The following is a 14,999-nucleotide window of genomic DNA, read 5'->3' as shown; positions in this document are numbered from 1 at the left end:
GATCCGCCTGCCTCGGCCTCCAAAAGTGCTGGGATTACAGGCGTGAGCCACCACACCCGGCCAGAAAGGTTATTTTAAAAGGTCTGTAAAGAGCCCCTTATGTTTCTGCTTAATTTTTAAAATAACATATTTAGGTGTGTATATTTTAGGATGTGAGATCTCACTGTATGTGTTGTTTTGCATCATTGAACATTTTGGTAATTTTATTTTCTATATATTTTAGAGATTTCATTAAACTAATACAGAATTTCATATTCAGGGCTGGGCACAGTGACTCATGCCCGTAATCCCAGCACTTTGGGAGGCCGGGGCGGGCTGATCACCTGAGATCAGGGGTTTGAGACCATCCTGGCCAACATGGCAAAACCCCATCTCTGTCTCTACTAAAAATACAAAATTAGCCAGGTGTGGTGGTGCATGCCTGTAATCCCAGCTACTCTGGAGGCTGAGGCTAGAGAATCGCTTGAACCTGTGAGGTCGAGGTTCCGGTGAGCCAAAATCACGCCCATTGCACTGCAGCCTGGGCAACAAGAGCGAAACTCCATCTCAAACAAAAAACAAAAATTAGCTGGGTGTGGTGGCGGGTGCTGATAATCCCAGCTACTTGGGGGGCTGAGGCAGGAGAATCGCTTGAACCCGGAGGTGGAGGTTGCTGTGAGCTGAGATCTCACCACTTCACTCCAGCCTGGGCCGCAGAGCAAAAAACTCCTTCTCAAAAAAAAAAAAAAAAAAAATCATATTTGCTCATATCAAAAATGAAAATTTAAGTTTACAAATTTCTGTCTGAGTGATTATTTTAATGTAGGAAAGGTTCATAAGAAATGGGTGTAGTGACTCTGTTCTTTCCTATGCTCGAATGGAAAATGATGAGGGAACACGATGTTAGAGCTGCAGGGAGAACGGGTGGAAAAGAGGGATTCCGGAGTGCCAGGCACGCAGATTTTCTGGAAGGTTTCCATGAGGACTGCTGTGGTTTGAGTGTGTTCCCCGAAGTTCACGCATGGGAAACTCAACCCCTAATGTGGCAGCGATGACCAGTGCAGCCTTCGAGAGGTGATTAGGTGGTGAAGGCTCCGCCCTCATGAATGGATGAAGGCGGAGTGGTTTAGATATCTTGGGAGTGGCTTCCTGATAAAAGGATGAGGTTGGCTTCCTTCCTTTCTCTCTTTCCCCCTCCTCCCTCTCACATGTGGTCACTCTCTTGCCCTTCCACCTTCCACCATAGGACAGCACAGCAAGACCTTCACCAGATGCAGGCCCCTCACTTTCCCAGTGTCCAGAACCATAAACCAAGTGAACTCTTGCTTACAAATCACCCAGTCTCTGGTATTCTGTTACAGCAACACAAACGGACTAAGGGACACGCAGTGGGCTCTTCTCTCTGCTTAATGGAACTCTCCCTGCCTGGTACCTTGTATTTGTAGACATGATGCTGTAAATGGCTTTTATGTTTGAGGAGTTTACAGAGAAGCCCCTACAGGCTTCAGGTCCCTTCTTCTGTTGCTTCTTTGCTCTTTAGTACCTCCCCAAACCTAGTGTTAAATTAGATCATAGTGAGGTCCTTGGACCAACAGTATTAGCAGCACCTGAAAAACATGCTGGAAATACAGGTTCACGGGCTGCTCCCCAGAATACTGAAGCAGAAACTCTAGGGGTGAGACCCAACAATCTGTATTTAACAAGCCCCCAGGTGAGTCTGATGCACACAGAAATGTGAGCTGCAGTGTTAGATAGTGTTGACTTCATGACAGCCGAATCACTGACACATATGTCTGTTCACTGCTTGGTCTTTGCACAGGCCCTGGATCCTCCTGGAATCCCCGATCCCTGTTGCTCCCTCAGGGAGGTTTCTAGTCCTTCTGACTTGAAGCATGGCTTTCAGAGCCCGGCGCCACCCAGCTTGGGTATCCGGTGAGTTCTGTGGTCTGCACGTCCATGTTTGTGACATTCTGGGAAGGGTGGCCCAGGCTGTGATTTGCCATCTACTGCTGCGGGCTATGCGTGGTATTCAGAAGGGAGGGGAGATGCCGTGTGCGTGTTCTGAAGGGTTTCCCAGTACACAGACCAACCCTCTCCATAACTATTTGATTTTTACTTTATCTCCTCGTTGACTTCACAGTGTCAGTGCAGTTTGTGTAATCATCTCTACGGGTTGATGCGGGCAGATATAAAGTCTGCATGTGTGGGTAAACTCTCCACATCATGTCATTTATTGTCCATCATTACATGTCTATGGTGTCTCGCTCATTCCTCTTGTTTTCTGTCATTTTACCTACTTTTACCTGAAGTACAATGACTATTTAATAACTATTAAATACTTCGTTTCAGCTATACCTCTATGGTATTTTTTCGCCTCACATTGGACCTTCCTCCCTCACTGGACTTGAATGTAGAACCTGCAGGTCTCAGGCCTTCTGGGAAGTCCCAGCTTTTCTTGAATGTTCTCTCTCTCTGGCCAGCTCAGGCCGGAGCAGTGGGTGTTGGCGCCACCCTGTGGCTATAGGTGATAAGCCGGCTGTTCTTGACTGATCCCCGTCTTACCTTGAATCCTGAAGTTCTCACATGTGTGGATTTAAACGCTGTGTCTTTCTAAGGGCAGATTGTGCCCATTTTCCTTCTCTCTCTCCCAAGGCGCTGTTTCCTGTGTTTATTGACTCCTTGTTTTTTTTTAAAAACCGAGATATATATAAATAGATAGATGAATTAGATTGTACCCCATAAATTGCATGTTTTAAAAATACTTCAAAGAATAGTTTTTCATTTTTTTCTTGCTGATTCTTACCTATCTTCTAAATTGTATATGGGGTATAAAATGATGTGATTTTTCAATATAGTGTGGAATAAGAATCAAATTATCTTATCTGTTACCTCAAATCCTTGACCTTTCTTTGTGGTGAGAATGCTGTTTATCACTTTCACTCATCAGCTCTTGATGTCTTCTATGCTAGGGACAGGAAAGCTTCCACACTTGACTTTCCCTCCTGTTTTCTTATCGCTGTCAACCCCTGAATGTACCCTCCAGGATTGTCTTCTACACCTTCTCCACCAAGCGCGATCCTTGTGCTTTTAGCTTCCTCTCAGGGACTGTCCTTAGGAAGTGACTTTATGCACAGACTTCACATGCTCTTCCTGCCTCCTTCATCCCCATAAGCCCCCATCCCAGCCCCATCTGATTATTTCTTCCCTCTCTCATTTCCTGTTATGCTGTTGGTTTTCTAACCTGAAGGGTAACTGCTTACTCCTTAGTTTTTTGCCTTAATTTCTAAGTCTTAGTCTACTTTCAGGCTAAAAGTTTTCCTCCAGCCATGGTTTTAGTCTCATTCTATATAAGTCTTGGTATGTCGTTTTATTCATTGGAAATTTTTTGTTTGTTTTTGAGACAGAGTCTTGCTCTATCGCCCAGGCTGGAGTGCAGTGGTGCCATCTCGGCTCACTGCAACCTGTGCTTCCTGGGCTCAAGCAATTCTCTTGCCTCAGCCTCATAAGTAGTTGGGATTGTGGATGCGCGCCACCACACCCAGCTAATTTTTGTAATTTTAGTAGAGATGGGGTTTCACCATGTCAGCCAGGTTGGTCTCGAACTCCTGACCTCAAGTGATCTGCCCGCCTCAGCCTCCCAAAATACTGGGATTACAGGCGTGAGGCACCGCACCCTGCCCCTTGGCACTATATTTAAGTGATATTTTTGGACACTGAGGTAGCCTCATTCAGAGGTTTAGATCTGAAGCATTTTCACTATTGCTTCTTCCCATGTATTTCCTGGTTTGCAGGTCAGTTTCTTCCTTTAATTCGTCATTGACACAGTGGTTTATATGGCTTTTAATTTTTAAAAATATTAAAATTTTTTTGGCCGATTTTTATCTGTGTTAATTTTAACTAGACATGTTCCCTGGATGGGCATCACTAGTTTTTTTTTTTTTCACTATGTTTATAATTTAGATGGATTTTCACATCTCAAGCCAGCTAAGAGCATGGGAAATAGGACTCCTTAAAGCACAGCTATCACAAGTGATTTGGATTCACGAGGGTAACCCAGATGAGAGTATCGTTGTACCTGGCCCACAGCACTCAGTAACTGTCACCTTTGATTTATTTATGTATTTGAGTTGGAGTTTTGCTCTGTCCCTGAGACTGGAGTGCAATGGCGTGATCTCTGCACACTACAATCTCTGCCTCCCAGGTTCGAGTGATTCTCCTGCCTCAGCCTCTTGAGTAGCTGGGATTACAGGAACCCACCACCACACCCAGCTAAGTTTTGTATTTTTAGTAGAGACAGGCTTTCACCATGTTGGCCAGGCTGGTCTTGAACCTCAAATGACTGCCCGCCTTGGCCTCCCAAAGTGCTAGGATTACAGGCATGAGCTACCGCACCCAGCCTGTCACCTTGATTTAAATGAATGCAGCTTTCTTAGTGTCTTGATGTTTGTGAATTTGTGGAGTTTGATCCTGCTCCTTTTGCTGCTTGTTCTGTTTTTCCAGAGTCCCCGTATCGCTTGACCTGCTGTTATGTTTGATTTATTACAGATACCCCATCAGCCTGGCTCTCTCTTTACAGCCTTTGTACACATACGTTTACACATAGGGATTTGGATTTCCATCTCGGGATCCCACATCCTCACTGTCCCCTGTCCCCGCCAACATCCCCAACCAATACCTTTCTGGAGTTTTGTAGTCCCTCCTTTTCGTTTGTTCTCCTTAAAGCCCAGTACCATACCTGACTTTGGTTCCCACTGAGTTCTGTTACAAGCATTCTACATTTGTGGATATTAAATCTTTGGCCAGGTCATTTACCTGGGCTGGAATAGGGTTCTCGGCTGATCCTCCTTCCTAAACACCCACGCAATGGGAGAGGCTGATACGCAACATGCAAACCTTGTTTTTTACTTCTCCAGGCAAGGGGATATTGGAAGACATTCTGGAAGGGGTGGGGTGTGAAGATTTACAAATAATCTTTGAATATCTGCTTCATGATAGGTATTGGAGGTGCCTTGTAGATGTGGCTTGGAGGGATGGTTACAAGGAAATTGTGGATATTAAGGAAGTCGGGAAAGAAAAAGATCACTCACTCACAATTCAATTCAGAGAAAGCTCCTAAGGGACTTTCTGGCTGCTTGACGCCCAGAGGCCAGGCCCTCACTTCTATCAAGGCTGGGGACTATGGATAGAGAATTGAAAGGGGCACCAAAAAAACCTCAGTAATCAAGATAAGCAAATTTTAATGTAATATCTGTAAAATACAAATTAATGCATAAAGCACCCATGTTGAGCAAAACGTTTACAATTGTGCCTCCTCTTCAGCACCACCTCACCTCCACCCCACCCTCCAGAAGTTTCCTTCAAGCCTTCAAGGCGTACCTGTAAGATAAAAAAAAAGAAAAGAAAAACCTATAAGATAAAAGATAAAAATGAGCTTGGCATGTGGGCTCACGCCTGTAATCCCAGCACTTTAGGAGGCCAAGGCAGGTGGATCACTTGAGGTCAGGAGTTTGAGACCAGGCTGGGCAATGTGGTGAAACACCGTCTCTACTGAAAATACAAAAAAAAGAAAAGAAACTGACCACAGTGGTGGGTGTCTGTAATCTCAGCTACTTGGGAGGCTGAGGCAGGAGAATCACTTGAACCCAGAAGGTGGAGGTTGCAATGAGCCAAGAGCACGCCATTGCACTACAGCCTGGGAGACAGATCAAGACTCTGTCTCAAAAAAAAAAAAAAAAAAAAAAAACCTCAGGAATTTCCGATCCTCACTACCGCTATCACCAGGGGATCTTTTGCTATTCACCCAAGTCCAGCCTGCATCCCCTAAAATCCTGGGTTAACGCGACCAGAGTCTCCCTGTCTCCATTCCGGGAGTTTGCCCCAAGGAAATCTTGCTGTTCCTGAAAACAGCCTTGGGGTTCCCTATCCTGGTAAATCCTTCTACTCTACGGGACACAGGGCTGGTGTTGCCCCCAAACCGGGAGTCCCGGGAGAGCATTGCCTCTCCCTGAGCCGCTTCTGCCCCAACCTGGCATCTGCTCGGGAAGGGCGCACCACGGCGGAGACTTGCATAGTGAGCTCAGCTCACCTACAGGTGAAGGTCAGCGCACACTGGCCACCTGGGACCACATTTTCCAGAATCCTTCGGCAGTCCCATGATGCTCTGGCAGTCAGCAGATCTCATTGGCTTACAGAGGAGAAACTTGTCAGTGTCACTTGGTCATCTTAACAGTGGGCTCCTAAGCTTGGTTGTGTGCGCTGTGCAGATGTCCAAGGCACCCTGTGTGGGCAAAGCCAACTGCTTGCCCGCCTCTCTAGCTTCAAAACTACAATCCCCAGAGGCCTCTGTGGCACATCCACTACCCACCCTACACACCTTCCGTATGTCGTGTTAACATCAGAAGCACTTCTGGTCGGTGGTCCTGGCTGGTTAGGCTGGTTGGCCCCCTGGGAGGCCTCCCTCCAGGTCTTCCCCACACCTCTGCACCTCGTTACCTGACTGGCTTTAGGATCTGCAGCATGCACCCGCATTCTGTGAGTGCCCTGTAGGCAGGCAGCATGCCCCTCTGTGCGTCCCTGTTACTCACGGGGACACAGGCTGGGAGGTGTAGATCTGTCTCAGAACTCGGGTGCTCTCCTGTGGGCACCTCCAGGCCATTTTCCTTTCACTGGAGCCCACAGAGTTAGAGACAAACCCTCACTCTGCTGCTTGGGGACAAGGGCTTCACTCCCTGGCCCGAGCTTGGGGCTGAGCTTGAGGGTGCTGGGTCATCCTGGGCCCCCTGTGGATAGGAATTGGCTGCCCTGGTGATTTCTGTAACATTCCCGACCCCAACTATGGGGCTCTGGAGCGGACTCCGCTTCACCTTCTGGGGAGGGGATTTCCACCTGACAGTCAAAAAAGAGGTGAGAGTTACCTGTAATTCCATCTTGGATGTCAGCAGGATGGATCCCGTTACCTTTTCTTGCCCTGGAGGCTGCCTTGTTGGTAATGGGGAAAGTTCATTCCTAGTTCTGGAAGAGGGGCTCATTCCAACAGGAGTCCTCCCTCAGCATTCCTTTCTGCTCCATCCATACCGCAGTCATTCATGAAGTAAATTGTAAACACACATGGAACGGTTTAAATAAAAGTACAGAGATGTGTGCAATGAATTGTTCAGTGATGTGGATGAAGGGCAGGGACAGCAGAGATGCCTGTGATTTCAAGGGTTGGGGAGGACTCCCAGAAGTAGGGCTGTCTCAGCTGCCCCTGAGCGGTTTGGTACCTTGGAGATTCGGGGGAAGGCATTCCAGTGGGTGGCGGAAGGACGCCTAGTCTCAGAGGCTGGGCTCTTGATAGTGTGGAAGGATTATGGTGGCCAAGGGCCTTCCTAAGGTTGATTTTTAAATATGCTTCGGTGAAGATACAGACTAGCTGTTCACACACAGAACAAGGAGAAGCTTGATATAGGCTAACCCCTGCTCACCACACCCTCTGCCACCAGGGTTCAAGCGATTCTCCTGCCTCAGCCTCCCAAATAGCTGGGATTTACAGGTGTGTGCCACCATGGCTGGCTAATTTTCTTGTACTTTTCTTCTTTAGTAGAGACAGAGTTTCACCATATTGGTCAGGCTGGTGTCCATCCCCTGACCTCAGGTGATCCACCCACCTCGGCCTCCCAAACTGCTGGGATTACAAGTGTGAGACACCTCACTTGGCCACTCTGCACTGTTTCTTAGTGTCAGACAGTTAGAGCCAAACAATGTCTTTCTCATTTGGACGTGACCTTCAGGGTCTAATTTTTGTATTTTTAGTATAGCCAAGGTTTCATCATGTTGGCCAGGCTGGTCTCGAACACCTAACCTCGTGATCCATCCGCCTCAGCCTCCCACCGGGCTGAGATTACAGGCATGAGTCAGCGCTTGACCTTGCCTGGCTAATTCTTTGTATTTTTCAAGAGGCAGGATTTCACCATGTTGGCCAGGATGGTCTTGAATTTCTTGACCTCGTGATCTGTTCGCCTCAGCCTCCCAAAGAGGAGGGATTACAGGTGTGAGCCACTGGGCCTGGCCTCAATGTAACTATCAAAATATGTAGGAAAAATTAAAGGGCACAAGCATTTATAATACTTAAGATGAAATCTGTGGCTGAAACACTGCCAGAAACGCATGAAATGTTTCATGTGGCGGGGTGTGGTGGCTCATGCCTATAATTCCAGCACTTTGGGAGACGCACGTTGGTATCACCTGAGTAAGCAGTTCAAAACCAGCCTGGGGGCCCCCTGAGAAACAACCGTGTCTACTAAAAACACAAATGTTAGCTGGGTGTGGTGGCCCGGTGCCTGTGACCACAGCTACTGAGGAGGCTGAGGCGAGAGAATCAGGTTGAACCCCGGGGGGGGGGCAAGAGGTTGCAGGCTGAGCTGAGGATGGCGACCATTGCACTGCACCTGGATGACAGAGTGCAGACTCCGTCTCAAAAACCAAACAAAACAAAAAAACAAAAAAACAGGCTAGTGCACAGAGGAACCACAATTGAATAACACACAAATTTGAAGGAACTAAGAAGGAACTAAGCTAAACACATGATTTCCTGTTGCTTTCTTTTGCGTATTATTATTCGCGGAATGTTATAAATCACGAAATGTCAAAGGCGTATTGGAAACTTTCACGATACTCCTGAACAGGAATACAGTCTTTATCATACAGAAACCATTAGGCCCTATGCTTAGGAAATTTGTTGATCAACTGCTAAGGACCTTTACATGAAAGGCATAAATTAAAATTACTATCAACTTTGTAATAATCAGATGCGCTGGCCCAGGCAGTTGGGTGTTCCTTTTTTCTCAGCTTTTGTTTTTTCTCTTGATTCATTAAAAGAACAAGTGCCAGCATCTGCCCAGAAACACTCACAGACTGTTTAACAATATGCTAAACGCAGCCTGCCACACTCACAGACCTTGCCACAGCGTTGCCCATCCTTCTCCAATAACCTGTTGTTACCCTTGTGAGCTAGTTTCTCAGCGAGATGAAAGAGGAGAGCATGGAATGAACCATCGTCTTTGAGGTCGCTCTGCCAGAGGCTTCTGCATGCTAGACGAATGACCGTCTCTCGGTGGAGCTTTTATCCTTGGGGCCTAGAGTGTGGGGCCTTGAATCCAGAAAAGACGACTCTTAGGGCTGTAGAGGTGATTTAACATCCTAGCGAGATCGACGGTCACTCTCCACCTCATCCATGATCCTCACAACCCAAACTATACAATGGCCAGGAAAACGATGACAACCGGACAAACCACACAGGACAGAGGCGACATGGGCGGGAGGGCTGAACAGGCTTATGTGCACAGAACATTACGCCTCAGGAACACGGGCAACTGTGGTCTCGCAAAACACACACCATAACAAATGCGACAGAAAATGACAGAGCGGAGAGAGGAGAGAGCATAAATGAGACACACACAAGCCAACCAGACATGCAGCAGCTGACACGGTAACACCCACCATAGGGAGCCCCCTAAAGCTGTGAGTAGTTCAATTTCTCGATGACTGCCAAACCACTGCTGAGGCACTTAGCCACATGGGTACCACACCTGTCCTAGAGATGATTAAGCGCCACCGGTATATAGGGCGAGACCACCGGCAACGGTCCACGCAGCCTGAGGCTGGGATCCGCGCTGCCCCTCCTCCAGGCCGATCCGTGTGACGTTTCTTCCTCCCGAGGTGCTTCCTGCGGCTCCACCCTCCGCCGTAATCCAGGCCTCCGAGCCACCTTGCGTAAGGCCCTGGCCAGAATTGCTCTCGCCCCGACTCGGACGCACGATCCACAGGGCTCCTACTTCGCCAAGTCTCAGCTAACCCCACTGGCAACGGTGCGCCTCACTGTGCCAAAGCGGCCCCGGCTCGCGCCTCAGCCGCATGCGCACTTGGTCGGCCGACCCCTCCCCTGCTCCCGAGAGTCAGGCTGCGGACCCGTTAAACAATGGCGGCCCACGGGCGGCTGCGGGGACAGAGATCCCGGGTGGCCGCTGCCGCTGGCGGCGGGGTTGGGCGGCAGCGCCTGGCGGGCGCAGCCCCCAGGGGGCAGGTGGGAAGAGGACTGCGGAGAGCGGGCCTGCCCACAGACCATGGGGTCGGACCCCTTATGGCCGAGTCCCTGTCTGCGGTACTTCCCTTGATCGGTCTTTGCCTTCGGCTGCCCGCGTGGACGGGAGCCTTCAGGGTGCCGCTGGGCTGGTGCGGACCCCTCTTGGTCGATGATGGATCCACCGCACCAGGTGATCGGGAATGGCGGTTACAATGTAGGCTGGGAGCGGGGAAGGGTCTCGCTGGGGCACAGAGAAGATCCCAGGGACCGCAAGCCGCTGCCCCTCACTGACGGCTGGAACGCGCTGGCGACCCAGGAGGGGGCCCACTGGCTGCCGCTCATTCCCGGGGAGACAGTGGGCCTCCTTCATTTCCAAGGCCCGGGGGCGCGGCACCCCGACACTGCTCCCACCACATGTCCAAGAGAGCAGAGGCGAAGTCCCAGATGGAGCCAATGGGAGCACACGAGGCACTGGACGTCCCCCAAGAGCAGATGGAGCGAGCGTTGTCGTCTTGGAGGCAGTAGGGGGCGGATGGCGAGACGGACAGTCATGTCCAGCCCGTGCGCCCGGCGGGTCACTGAGACCTCCCCGACCAAGCTGAGGAAAAGCCAGACACCCTGAAAACCTGCCAGACGGGCCTGTGTCCGAGTCCAAAAGCCACGTTCTGGGGATGCCTTTGGCCGAGGGTCCAGACGTTTCCCAAAGCACCCCCGGTCCCCACCCCGCCACCGGTTTAGTACCCCTGACGCCCTCCCCTGCACCAGCAAAACCAGTCCCTTTGGCTCCCTGAACATCCGTGGCAGCCAAAACATTCAGTGCTAGAGGCTTTCCCCAGAGCAGAGGACGCCGATGCGTCCATCAAGAATCCAGAGAGGAGGCATGTGGGATGCAACCACCGCCTTTGCCTAGAAGGCAAATGTCAAGGAACGGTCGGGTTGCCTCCCGCTCTTCCTGAACCGTACCACGCAACCATCACCTGGGCCATGGATGAACCCAAGAAAGCTTCCTGTCCCAGACAGGCATGGAAGGCCCAGAGTCTCCGGATCGCCACAGCTCCCCATCATCCAGAAGTAGGTTTGGAGAGGGGAACACAATCATGAACGGGCCCCACGAAGTTTCTCCTGATGGACTGGGAGTTTCTTTGTGGAAGACATTGAGCCAAGGACTGAAGAAGCCCCTGGCTTCTCAGAAAACAGGGCAGACAGCAGCAAGAGGAGGACAGAAGAGGCCAGAGCCCAGTCAGGAAGACAGCGAAAATGCACCACCGCGGAGATGCCGGGGAGGAGGGCCAAGGATGACTGGCCAGGAAGGCCCAGGTTGGAGTGACAGAGATGCGTGCCCCATACCCGTTGCCGCTTCCTTCTCCGTCCCTGTGTCGAGCTGTGGCTAGATTCCTCAATGAGGGCAGAAGGAGCGAGAGAGTGAGCAACCGTTTCTGAAGTTCCGGTGGCACCCTCCTGCGGGTGGACAGGGAGACTGGGAGGCTTTGTCCTTGCGCTGGGGTGTCGTCGTCCGTGATCCGAGCAAAGAGGCTGCCCGGATGGGGAGGGGATGAAACCCCTGCAAGACCCAGCAGATGCCACATGCCCAGCCTTCCCGAACCAAACTGGAAGCGCAGGGAACACGGACTGGCAAACGGCAACACGGACCCAGTCAGGCCGCGGGGAGGGGCTGCCCAGAATAAGGCGACGTGCAAGAAACCACCCTCAGGCGCACAGGGCACATGTGTCCAACAAACACGCACACACAGGGAGGACGGTGTGGTAAGAGAAGCGACGGAAACACAGAGAAAGGGAGAGAGAGAAAAACGAGAGAGACTAAGTGGGCACAGAGACACCAACACACAGACACACACAGACGGACACAACACATACAGGACACACACCCCAAAGAACAGAGACATCCAGCAGGTAGCACCCATCCCAGGCAGCCCTGAAGCGCCGGGTGTGGCTTTCGCGACTGCGACTCCAGCGGTGATGAGAGCAGCCAAGGGCACACAGGCAGACCTTCCTCTAAGTGATGGCCTAGGCCACCATTTTGGGAACTCACCGCACACCGTCCCACGCACGCCTGATTCGAGGATCACCGCGCTGCCTCCTCCAGGCGTCGTGTACGTTTCTTCTCCTGAGGTTTCTCCTTGCTGCTCCACCTCGCGAATCCCGGCCTCCGGAGACCATCCTGGTTAAGGCCCTGTGACCAACGGTCTCAGCCCCGACTCGGACGCAGGATCACACAGGGCTCCTACTTCCCCAAGTCTCAGTTAACCACCCCCGGGCAACGGTGGCGCTCACTGTGACCAAAGCGGCGGTTCGCGCCTCGCGCATGCGCACTGGTCGGGCCGACCCCTCCCCTTGCTCCCGAGAGTCAGGCTGCGGACCCTTTAAACAATGGCGGCCACGGGCGGCTGCGGGGACAGAGACGCCGGTGGCCGTGACCGTGGCGGTGGCGGCAGCGCTGGCGGCGCAGCCCCAGGGGGCAGGTGGGAAGAGGACTGCGAGAGGGGCCTGCCAGAGACCCAGGGTCGGACCCATGGGAGTCCTGTCCTCGGGACTTCCTCGATCGGTCTTCTGCTTCGGTGCCCGGTGGACGGGGAGCTTCAGGGTGCCGGCTGGGCTGTGCGGACCCCTCTTGGGATCCGATGATGGATCCCACCGACCGGGTGATCGGGAATGGGGTTACAATGTAGTGAGGCGGGAAGGGTCTCGCTGGGGCACAGAGAGATCCCCAGGGCCGCAAGGCGTGCCTCACTGACGGCTGAGAAGGCACCGACCCAGGAGCCCACTGCCTCCCTCCTTCCCGGGTGAGACAGTGGCCTCCCTTCATCTCCAAGGCCCGGGGGCTGCGGCACCCCGACACTGCTTCCCACCACATGTGCCAAGAGAGACAGAGGCGAGTCCCAGATGGAGCACAATGGAACACACGAGGAAACCACTGACGTCCCCCAGAGCAGATGTGAGAGAGCGAAGCGTTGTGGTCTTGGAGGCAGTAGGAGGGCGATGGCGAGACGGACAGTCATGTCCAGCCGTGCGCCCGGCGGTAACTGGAGACCTCCTCCCGACAAAGCTGAGGAAAGCCAAGCAACACCTGAAAACCTGCCAGGACAGGGCCTTGCCGGGTCCAAGCCACGTTCGGGGATGCCTGCCAGTAGTCCGAGAGGTTTCCACAAGCACCCCGGTCCCTCTCACCCAAGCCGCCACCGGTCTAGGATGTAGCCCCTGACGCCACCTCCCTGCACCCAGCAAAACCCAGTTCCCCTTTGGCGTTCCTGACATCCGTGGCAGCCAAAACATCACAGTGCCGCATGGCTTTCCCCAGTGAGGCACGAAGGAAGCCGATGCTCCTCAAGATCAGAGAGGAGTGGCAGGTGGGATCAACACGCCTTCTAGAAGGCAAATGTCAGGAACGGTCGGGTGCCTCCGCTCTTCCTGAACCGACACGCAACATCACCTGGGCCCATGGAGACCCAGAAAGCTTCCCCTGTCCCAGACAGGCATGGAAGCCCAAGAGCTCACGGATCCACCCAGCTGCCCAATCATCAGAAGTAGGTTTGTGAGAGGGAAACAATCATGACACGGGCCCCCACGAAGTTTCTCCCTGATGGACTGGGGAAGTCTTCTTTGTGAAACATTTGAGCAGACGAAGAAGCCCTGGGCTTCATCAGAAAACAGGGCAGACAGAGCAAGAGGGAGGACAGAGAAGGCCAGGAGCCCAGTCAGGAAGACGGAGCAATGCCACCACCGCGGGCCTCCGGGGAGGAGGGCCAAGGGGGTGACTGGGCCAGGAAGGCCAGCGTTGGAGTGACAGAGATGCGTGCCCCATCCCGTTGCCGGCTTCCTTCTCCGTCCCTGTGTCGAGCTGTGGCTAGATTCCTCAATGAGGGCAAAGGGCGAGAGAAGTGAGAACTGTCTTCTTGAAGTTCCACCTGGGAGGCCTTTGTCCTTGGCTGCGGTGTGGTCGTCGTGATCCGAGCAAAGAGGCTGCTCAGGATGGGGAGGGGATGGAAACCCCTGCGGGACCGAGGCAGATGCCCACGTTGCCCAGGCCTTCCCGAACCCAAACTGGAAGCGCAGGGAACACGACTGGCAACCGGCCACACGACCCAGGCAGGCTCGCGGGGAGGGGCTGCCCAGAAGAAAGGCCGACGTGCAAGAAACCACCTTCCGGCGCACAGGGCACATGTGTCCCAACAAACACGCACACACAGGCGGACGGTGATAGTAAGAGAGAGCCACGGAAACACAGAGAAGGGAGAGAGAGAGAAACGAGAGAGACCTAAGTGGGCACATAGACCCACACAGAGACCCACACACAGACACACAGAGACGCATAAACACACACACACACACACACACACACACCCCAAAGACACAGAGACATCCAGCAGGTAACACCCACTCCCAGGCAGCCCCTGAAGCCGCCGGGTTGTGCTTTCCGCGACTGCGACCCAGCGGTGAGAGAGCAGCCCAAGGGCACACAGGCAGACCTGTCCTCTAAGAGATCGCTAGGGCACCACTTTTGGGGAGACTCACCGGCACACCGTCCACGCACGCCTGAGGCCGGGATCCCGCGCTGCCTCCTCCAGGCGATCCGTGTGACGTTTCTTCCTCCCGAGGTTTCTTCCTGCTGCTCCACCCTCCGCGAATCCCGGCCTCCGGAGACCATCCTGGTAAGGCCCTGGCCAGGACTGGTCTCAGCCCCGACTCGGACGCACGATCACACAGGGCTCCTACTTCGCCAAGTCTCAGGGAACCGCCCCCGGGCAAAGGTGGCGCTCACTGTGACCAAAGCGGCGGCTCGCGCCTTGCGCATGCGCACTGGTCGGGCCGACCCCTCCCCTTGCTCCCGAGAGTCAGGCTGCGGACCCTTTACAAAATGGCGGCCACGGGCTGCTGCGGGAACTGAGACGCCGGTGGCCGTGACCGTGGCGGTGGCGGCGGTTGCGGCGGCGGGTGGGAAGAG

General features: G+C 52.9%; 1 protein-coding gene and 1 long non-coding RNA gene across 11 annotated transcripts in view; one reads left to right on the top strand and one right to left on the bottom strand.

The window, feature by feature from the left end:
* The window catches only part of LOC108538981 (uncharacterized), a 27,696-nt gene extending 22,592 nt beyond the window's left edge, over window positions 1–5,104 (top strand). For 2 of the 6 annotated variants that reach the window (XR_001888239.1, XR_001888246.1), the window contains exon 3: window positions 1,799–5,104. The gene's annotated coding sequence lies outside the window, so the exon portion shown is untranslated. The remainder of the gene's footprint in view (window positions 1–1,798) is intronic. The other 4 variants (XR_001888243.1, XR_001888241.1, XR_001888240.1 and 1 more) reach the window with 4 other exon arrangements.
* Window positions 5,105–5,199: 95 nt separating this feature from the next.
* Window positions 5,200–14,969, bottom strand: LOC108538982 (uncharacterized). Of its 5 annotated transcripts, none has more exons than XR_001888251.1 (5): window positions 14,570–14,969; window positions 6,894–7,038; window positions 6,353–6,758; window positions 6,065–6,274; window positions 5,200–5,355 (listed from the first exon to the last, which is right to left on the bottom strand). It is a non-coding gene; the product is annotated as an uncharacterized LOC108538982 (long non-coding RNA). The 5 variants fall into 5 exon arrangements; XR_001888249.1 differs by having other exon boundaries at window positions 6,005–6,256; XR_001888247.1 differs by having other exon boundaries at window positions 6,065–6,256; window positions 14,570–14,968.
* Between the last annotated feature and the right edge of the window lie 30 nt (window positions 14,970–14,999).

This window comes from Rhinopithecus bieti, unplaced genomic scaffold (genome assembly GCF_001698545.2).
Source record: "Rhinopithecus bieti isolate Rb0 unplaced genomic scaffold, ASM169854v2 scaffold_17677, whole genome shotgun sequence".
Lineage (NCBI taxonomy): Eukaryota > Metazoa > Chordata > Mammalia > Primates > Cercopithecidae > Rhinopithecus > Rhinopithecus bieti.
The sequence above is the reverse complement of the archived record's forward strand: the minus strand, read 5'-3'. Positions and strand labels throughout refer to the sequence as shown.